The sequence below is a fragment of the Lycium barbarum genome, chromosome 2, assembly GCF_019175385.1.
Source record: "Lycium barbarum isolate Lr01 chromosome 2, ASM1917538v2, whole genome shotgun sequence".
NCBI lineage: Eukaryota > Viridiplantae > Streptophyta > Magnoliopsida > Solanales > Solanaceae > Lycium > Lycium barbarum.
The window spans coordinates 27,374,692-27,384,214 of NC_083338.1; the positions used below are offsets into that span (position 1 = coordinate 27,374,692).

At 43.5% G+C, this 9,523-nt stretch overlaps 1 long non-coding RNA gene across 1 annotated transcript; it reads right to left on the minus strand.

Moving 5' to 3' along the window:
* Nucleotides 1–2,600: 2,600 nt before the first annotated feature.
* LOC132629434 (uncharacterized) lies at nucleotides 2,601–8,985 on the minus strand. The gene is made up of 3 exons (XR_009578230.1): nucleotides 8,842–8,985; nucleotides 3,781–3,831; nucleotides 2,601–2,721 (listed from the first exon to the last, which is right to left on the minus strand). It is a non-coding gene; the product is annotated as an uncharacterized LOC132629434 (long non-coding RNA).
* Nucleotides 8,986–9,523: the final 538 nt, after the last annotated feature.

Sequence of the window (9,523 nt, forward strand, 5' to 3'; positions counted from 1 at the left end):
TATCTCCATGTAGGGGCAACGGATGATAGGGATTCTCGAATAAGGAATTCCTTCAAGTAGTGGCTTGACGAATTAAGGTATGTAAAGTGTTTGCTACTCCTCTTTCCTTGGCAGAAATCTAAATTTAGTGCACCAATGCATATACCCCGATGATTCTACTCCATTCATGTATCACTTCTTATAGATGTTCTCTATTGAATTAATTACTTGTTTTCCCCAATTAGTTTGATATACTTCACCAATGATTCTTGAAATATTAACATGTTTATCCTAATTAAGTTATTTCTTTCAGTTCGATACGAATTTCATAATTCATTCGGAGGTTACAGACCTTACGTCATTACAAAAGGCCTAATGTTAGTTCATTGGCTCCTCATGCATTATGTATATATATGTATTCACTATTTTACTACATCGCACCGTGCTATAGTCGGCCAGGAAGGCACTTAGATGTTCACACCATTGTAGTGGGCATGTTATGGCGTTTCCCTGGATGCGGGATGATGATGAAGACACGATGATGATGCTATTATATGTATGTTTGCATATGTGTTTCAAACTCATGCATTGCATATTGTACGTTCTCAGATGGCTCATGCTACTTCTATCCTTTTATATTTATTCCTTACTTACGTTATTGTTTCCTACTTTACATACTCAGTACTTTTATCCGTACTGACTTCCCATTGCATGGGACGCTGCATTTTGTGTTGCAGGTCCTGATAGGTATAGTGGAACCCCACAGCCATAGTAGGACTTCCAGCTTCAGCAGGTGTCAGCAAGTGCCACTACTCCGGACTAGCTATCTTTTGGTATACTTATTTTATCATGATATATGTTCATATGCTATGGGTACATCGGGGCCCTGTCTCGACTATTTTTATTTTGTATGTTCATTCTTACAGGCTCATTAACATTTTGGGTATATGTAGATGTTATGTACGGCCTCTTCGGACTTTTTTGGTTTTGATGTTCTCCTGATAGCCTTGCCGGCTTTATGACTAGTATGATGTTTATAGCTTCCTTGTTGGCTCGCGTATGTACATATGTAAATATGATGGATCATTGCATATTTCTATGATTGGGCCATTTCTGCGTGTAGGTATATTTTGAGTCATATTTGAGTCACATTATATCGAATAATCGCTATATGATAATCATGGTAACTGTTACACCAGGTGGTATCCCGCCTATAGGTAGGTTCCCGTTATGCCCCTTGCTGGGGTGTGACAAACTTGGTATCAGAGAAGGTCAGTCCTAGGGATGTTTACGAGTCGTGTCTAGGAGAGTCCTCGCTATCGGTATTTCATGCACCATATCTATATCAAGATGCTACAGGGCATTTATGAAGTAACTTTTCTTCATTTTCCAGATCGTATGATAGAGCCAAGTTAAGAATGTAACTATCTAATCTTTCCCTGTTTAATTTTTAGCGATGCCTCCGAGAAAGAAGAAAGTCGGCAAAATACTATACACTGCTGGGGAAGGTACTTGCCAAGTCGACATAGCGAGGCTCAGAGCGCCACTCCCTCGTATGCTACCCCTATTCCTCTAGTTGCAAAAGAGCATGGTAGGTCTCCAGTCCCTCCGGCTCCTCAGCCTCTAGCTCCTCCCCCTGTGGCTTAATATCAGGACTTGCGAGATGAAGTCCGGTTATTGACTTGATTGATAGCCGCTCAGACTCAACAGCACGATGGCCTATCGGATAGGGCTGTCAGTTCTAGCGTTTGTGATTTTCTTAATTTGGATTATTCGGTTTTCACGGGGTCAAACCGGAAGGAGAACCCCTAGGACTTTATAGATCAAATGGGCCGTGCTTTGAGGGTAATACATGCCTCTGATACAGAATAAATAGAGTTGTCTTCTTATAGATTGTGGGATGTGGAAGCAGTATGGTATGAATCTTGGCTACAGTCGAGGGGCCAGAATGCACCTCCAGTAGTATGGTTCGAGTTCACCAGGACCTTCTGGGCTCATTATTTGACCGCCGAGATTCACTAGGGTTGATGAGTTCCTATCGCTTCGCCAGAATAATATGAGTGCTCGAGAATATAGTTTGAAGTTTAACTCTTTGGCCAGATATGCCCCAGCAGTTGTTGCTGAAATGGAAGATAGGGTACATCATTTTCTGATAGGGCTTGGGCCCCACCTGATTAATAGTTGTATGACGGCCTCACTTCAGGACGGTATGGATATTGAGTTACACCCCGTAATAGTCCGTGTTACATTGTCACGACCCAACCCCGTAGGCCGTGACTAGTGCCCGATCTGGGCACTCAAACACATTCTAATATACAGCAGAAGCCGATGAGGCTTTATTTATAATTTAGCTAATTTCCAGAAAAATTTCGGCAGAGTTTCCTTTGTTTTACGGACTATCCCATATACCCTGCACGCAGAAAATACCAACAAAGGCCACACAGGGCCAACAGAGTAACATTTAAATATATGCGGACCGGCCGCCGCGGCGAATGGGATCGCCCAAACACAACATATACACACAGCTGTACAAAAGGATCCCAACCCACAAACATGTCTACAGACCTCTAAATTGACCAACAGAATCATATGGCGGGACAGGGCCCTGCCGTACCCATGAACGAGAATATACACATATAGAAGTAACAGATTGTACCAAAAGATGGCTCTGAATAAAAGAGCGCTCCAAAAATAGCAGAATGAGATCCTAAGCGGACGGATCAGCAAACCTGTCGTCGGTACCTTCGCGGCATGAAGACGCAGCCCCCGAAGAAAGGGGGTCAGTACGAAATATGTACTGAATATGTAAAGCCTGAATTACAGAAACAAAATCATAACTGGTACAGAACGTACAGAAAGTGAGCAGAAAATCCCACTCTGCATATTTTCAAAACATGCAGAGTGTGTACAGAAACATATGTCATATCAAATCCGGCCCCTGCCAAGGGACTCGGCAGACAGAACGTGGCCACCCTCCCGACGCTGGTGCCACAACACAGAAGAATCAGAATAGGGGCATAACCCCGTAACATAGTATGTCATATCAGATGGCCATAGCAAATCATATCAGAGCGAGCGTACATGGCACAGCATACTCCACAAACCCATGTACGCGTGTACCTGCCCCCTCACATCGAGGCACGGCGAACAATGCAGAGGATTACGCTTGACAACATATCCTGGCCAGTGTGGAAATCATTGGGGCATCCACGAATGGAGTAGTGAGAGACTAATGCAATTAAAATATCATAAATGTTTTCAAGGACTCAATGAGGCATATCAAGGGCAAACAAATCCAATGAAGTCAGACGGGATCATAATAAAAGCATTTCGGACATCATAATAAATTACAGAAGTATAACCTTCCTGAAGTTGTTCCGAGTGTCAAAATAATTTATCAGACTTAATAGAATATTTAAAACCATATTCGTTAGCTAATTAAAAGGGTAGTCGAAACGTTTCTTTCAAAAATCGTTCGAAAAGGAGACTTTAGTACATTAAGGTTAAAACCGGGAATAGCGGGCCCACCTCGGAGCAAGCAAGGCGGTGGGCTCAAATTACGCCCTTTAAGCTTATGGGGTCACCGATAAAGGTTCTACGGACATTCTATAGCTTTTCAAGGAGTTTAGAGAAAGTTTGCATAATTTCAGGGAAAGCATATCAAAATGGTTCAATTCTACTGAAGGAAAAACAGAGATTTTCGCTTGCGGATTCCGATGGCCAAGAAGGTCTTTTGAGGCCCGAATCCGATCCTAAAATACTTAGACATGCCAAAAGAAGGATCGGGGTAGCTTTACATACCTTTTGAGCTTTTTAAGCCTATCCAAGCTCACTCTCCGTTTCGTCGAAAATCTGTAACTGGTCACATTTACCAATTGTAAGTTATAGATGTTACGAATTCAATTCAACTCATACTTGTCGACCGAAATTTCGGCAGCACTTCCCCTATACATATAGCACTCCCGAGAATTCAACTCGGCTCAGAATCATCAACAACAACCCAAACAACAACATCAACATCAACAACGAACATCAAAAACATAATATGGCACAACTAGTTCTACTTGCCGACAATTGCCATAACCTTCTCTCCAACCCAAACTTTCAAACTAATATCAATGATTTCACACTCAATGTCAATCAAGGTTATCACAGTATAGATTTAGAAACATTTCATATCCTTTCCTCAAGTTATACACACGATATACACAATATACAACTTTTTCGCCAATGTCATAATTCACTCAAAACTTCTAATCTTTAACAAACATATTCATAATATGTTTCTAGCTTCCAACTTCATCAATACTCATCATAATTTGCAACTTAATAACTTCATTTTCATAATGTCGTAAAATCATTCTAAAACGACATAAACTTCTACATTCCATTTCATAACAAACTTATATCGCTTTACTTTCATGTACCTTGCAAACATCACAACAACACTACTAACTTGCTAAACAAAATTGATTCATTCTCATTCTACCAAAGACACCCCACGGCTACATCACTATTTTTCAACTTCTATCAAATTCATTCAACTTTCATTTCCAATATGCATTTCACCTCAACCACAACTAGAATATGATATAAATTCAACACATTATAATTATACACATACATATATACACGGCCACATGCCTATATACATACCCACTTGGTAAACTTCCATTTTTCCGTACAATCAACTCATTCCCACATACTACAACACAAACAAAACTTTATAACACAAGAATAAGGGATAAATTCTTACCTTTTCCTCTAGTCTTCTTCACTTGGACAAATGATCAAATTGATGAACCAAGGCCTCTTTCTTCCAAACCAACTACACCAAGTTGAAAAGGGACCTTAAATTAGTAGGAATTCAACAACAAATTAATTTTTAGAGGGAGATTTTTTAGGGTGAATTTCCAAGGGCCAAACCCGAAACCCCTTTTCTCTTGCTCTCTCTTTGTTTTGTTCTTTCTCTTCTAATTTTTCTTGAACTTTATAATGTATATAATAGTCCCTTAATTAAATTGTCACATGGTATTAATAAAATCATGGGCTTGGGCCATTGGCTTGGCCGGCCACCTACAAAATTTTTGGGCCTCATTTTACTTCTTATTTTACAAGCCCAATTGGCTACAAATTTTATTTTTGCAATTCCCGAAATTAATTTCCGAAATTCCCCGTTTTGCCCTTAGCCTTAGTCAACACTTTCACATTAATATTCTTTCATACACAACTCCTATGTCAAATAAAATTTAGTTATGACCTTATTTCTTACAAGTCAAGAATATTTCCAAATTTTTCCAACGTGTTAAAACACGGGATATAACATCCTCCCCCCCTTTAGAACATTCGTCCTCGAATGTTAAATTAATCTTATAGGGTCTGAGAATACTTTGGGGGAGTTTATGTTTATAGTCATCACATATGACGCACATTCATTATTGAAACAGAATTAAGTAAGGATTCAGGATTACCTGTGGCCGTAGGGAACAAATGAGGATATTTCTTCTTCATCTCCTCTTCGGCCTCCCAGGTCATTTCCTCCCAATTATCGTTCCGCCACAGCACCTTAACAGAGGCTACATCTTTGTTCCGGAGCTTTCTTACCTGGCGGTCCAAAATAGCTACGGGCTGCTCCTCATAAGATAACTGCTCCGTCACCTGAATAACATCCGCAGAAAATATTCTGGAGGGATCACCAATGCATTTGCGGAGCATAGACACATGGAATACCGGATGTACCGCTTCCAAATCAGATGGCAGGTCTAACTCATAGGCGACATTTCCAATTTTCCGCACAATCAGATAAGGCCCAATATAACGCGGACTAAGTTTGCCCTTTCTGCCGAACCGCATTATGCCTTTCATAGGCGATACCTTCAGAAATACCCAATCACCAACCTGGAATTCCAAAGGACGACGTCGTTTATCAGCGTATGATTTCTGTCGACTCTGGGCTGCCAATAGTCGTTCTCGGATAAGTTTCACCTTATCAACGGCCTGCTGAATCATATCCGGGCCGATTAACTCTGTCTCGCCAATATCAAACCAGCCGATGGGTGACCTGCATTTCCTGCCATACAAAGCCTCGTACGGAGCCATCTGGATGCTGGAATGGTAACTGTTGTTGTAAGCAAATTCAATCAATGGCAAGTGATCCTCCCAGCTACCTCTGAAATCAATAACACAGGCCCGCAACATATCTTCAAGTGTCTGGATAGTGCGCTCGGCCTGTCCGTCACTCTGAGGATGAAAAGCTGTGCTCAGGCTCAGCTGAGTCCCTAATCCTTCCTGAAAAGATCTCCAGAAGTTCGTTGTGAACTGAGCACCTCTGTCAGTGATAATAGATATAGGAACTCCATGAAGCTTCACTATTTCTTTAATATAAAGCCTGGCATAATCCTCGGCGGAATAAGTAGTTCTGACGGGGAGAAAATGGGTTGATTTTGTCAGCCTATCAACAATAACCCAGATGGAATCATACTTCCGTGGAGTGCGAGGCAACCCTGTAATGAAGTCCATAATAATGATCTCCCACTTCCACGTCGGGATTTCCATTTCCTGCAACAGTCCACCCGGTTTCTGATGTTCAATCTTGACCTGCTGACAATTGGGACACTGGGCGATGACCTCGGCGATGTCCCGTTTCATGCCATCCCACCAGTATAAGCATCGGAGATCATGGTACATCTTCGTAGACCCAGGATGGACCGAATAGCGAGCATAATGTGCCTCGCTCATAACCTGCTGCCGAAGGCCTGCAATATCAGGTACACACAACCTGCCCTTAAATAATAAAGTCCCGTCCGGAGTGAACTCGAACGGATTCTTCTCCTTATCATAGGTTGTGTCTCTGTATCGTGCCAAAACAGGATCTTCATATTGATGCCGCTTGATATCTTCCTTAATAGATGATTCAGAAACCCCTCGGACAGAAATCCGTGTACCTCCAGAATCGGCCAGACGAACCCCAAGATTAGCCAACTGATAAATGTCACGTACTATCTCTCTCCTGTCTGGCTGTAAATCTACCAAGCTTCCCATAGATTTCCGGCTAAGCGCAGCTGCAACAACATTAGTCTTTCCCGAATGATACAGAATATCCACATCATAGTCTTTCAGGAGCTCCAGCCACCTCCGCTGCCGCAAAGTAAGCTCTTTCTGCCTAAAAATATACTGGAGACTCTTATGATCTGTATAGATATCAACATGAACGCCATATAAATAATGTCTCCGTATCTTCAGGGCATGGATCACCGCTGCAAGCTCCAGATCGTGAGTAGGATAATTCTTTTCATGCTTTTTCAATTGCCGAGAAGCATAAGCTATAACTCTGCCGTGCTGCATCAATACACAGCCCAATCCCACGCCAGAAGCATCACAATAAATAACATATCCATCGGGTCCCTCTGGAAGAGTCAGAACTGGGGCTGTAGTCAGCTTCTCTTTCAGCAACTGGAAGCTTCGTTCACAAGCATCAGTCCACTGGAACTTGGCTCCCTTCTGAGTTAGCCTTGTCAAAGGCGCTGAAATCGAAGCAAACTTTTCCACAAATCTTCTGTAATAGCCAGCTAACCCCAGGAAACTACGTACCTCTGTGGGCGTCGTGGGTCTGGGCCAATTTTTCACGGCCTCAATCTTCTGTGTATCCACCCGGACACCATCAGCTGCAATAATATGCCCCAGGAATGCCACTGAAGCCAGCCAAAATTCACATTTAGAAAATTTTGCATATAATTTCCGATGCCGAAGTACCCCAAGTACCGCTCTCAGATGATCTGCGTGCTCTGCCTCGGACCGAGAATAAACCAGGATATCATCGATAAATACAATTACGAACATGTCTAAGAATGGCCTGAATACCCGGTTCATTAAATCCATGAATACCGCAGGAGCATTAGTCAGCCCAAAAGACATAACTCTGAATTCATAATGCCCATATCTGGTCCGGAATGCTGTCTTAGGAATATCGGCCTCTCGTACCCGTACCTGATGATAGCCTGACCGAAGATCTATCTTCGAAAAATATCTGGCGCCCTGCAACTGATCAAACAAGTCATCAATTCTGGGGAGGGGGTATTTATTCTTTATAGTTACCTTATTCAGCTGCCGATAATCAATACACATACGCAGCGACCCGTCTTTCTTACGCACAAATAATACCGGGGCCCCCCAAGGCGAAGTACTGGGCCTGATAAAGCCTTTTTCTAACAGATCCTTCAACTGCTCTTTCAGTTCTTTCAATTCTGCCGGTGCCATTCTGTACGGGGGAATAGATATCGGCTGAGTATCTGGAAGCAAATCAATAGAAAAATCTATCTCCCGCTCCGGAGGAGGCCTGGAAGCTCATCTGGGAATACATCCGGAAATTCATTAACCACGGGAACTGACTGAAGAGTCGGCGTTTCTGCTGTCAAGTCTTGTACCCGAACCAGATGATAAAAATAACCCTTTCTGATCATTTTCTTTGCCTTAAGGTATGAAATAAACTTACCTTTCGGCGATACTGTATTACCGGCCCATTCTATAACTGGCTCCCCGGGAAACTGGAACGAACTACCTTATTTTGGCAGTCAACATTAGCATAACAGGAGGCTAGCCAGTCCATTCCCATAATAACATCGAACTCGACCATATCTAACTCCACCAGATCTGCCTTAGTGTCACGGCCACATACAATTACGGAACAGTTTTTATATACCTGCTTTGCTACAATAAAGTCCCCAATCGGTGTGGCTACCTCAAACGGCTCTATAGGTTCAGATGTTATACCAATTTTACTAGCAACCAGAGGCGAAATATATGACAAGGTCGAACCTGGATCAATCAATGCATACACAGACCGAGAGAGAACCGATAATGTACCTGTAACGACATTAGGCGATGCCTCCTGATCCTGGCGGCTGGACAGAGCATAAATGCGGTTCGAAGGACCGCTAGTGCCAGAAGCTCCACCATGGCCTCTGCCGCGACCTGCTGGTGCTGAAGTACCTGGCCCCGTAGGGCGCATTGCCACTGATGAAGATGAAGACCCGGCGGCTGATCCAGTAGGCTGCGCTGCACCACCCGAACTACCCTTATACGGGCAATCTCTCACAGAATGGCCCTGACGGCCACAAGAAAAACATGCACCGGTGGCTCTGTAGCACTCCCCAGGATGGTATCTGCCACAGTAAGAACACTGAGGCCGAGGTGGCCTCGTCTGACCAGAACCCCTGTCTGTCCGCGAACCTGAAGCCTTGGAGCTCTGACCTGCTCCTGAATAACCTGGGCTATCGAATCTGCGACCTGTAGGCTGTGGAGGTGCGCTCTGTGCCAGCTGGGATAGATGTCTGCTAGGCTGCTGCCGCTGCTGAGGCTGCTGAGGCTGCCTGCCCCGAAAATCTCCAGAATACCCAGATGATCTGGCCCTCTTGGGCTGTCTCCGATCCTGGCTCCTATCAGGCTGAAGCTCCCTATGCCGGTCCTCCATGCCCTGGGCGTGGGCCTGAATCCGGGCAATATCCATGCCGGGCTGAGCAGCCAATACCAAACAGCTGTCGACAAA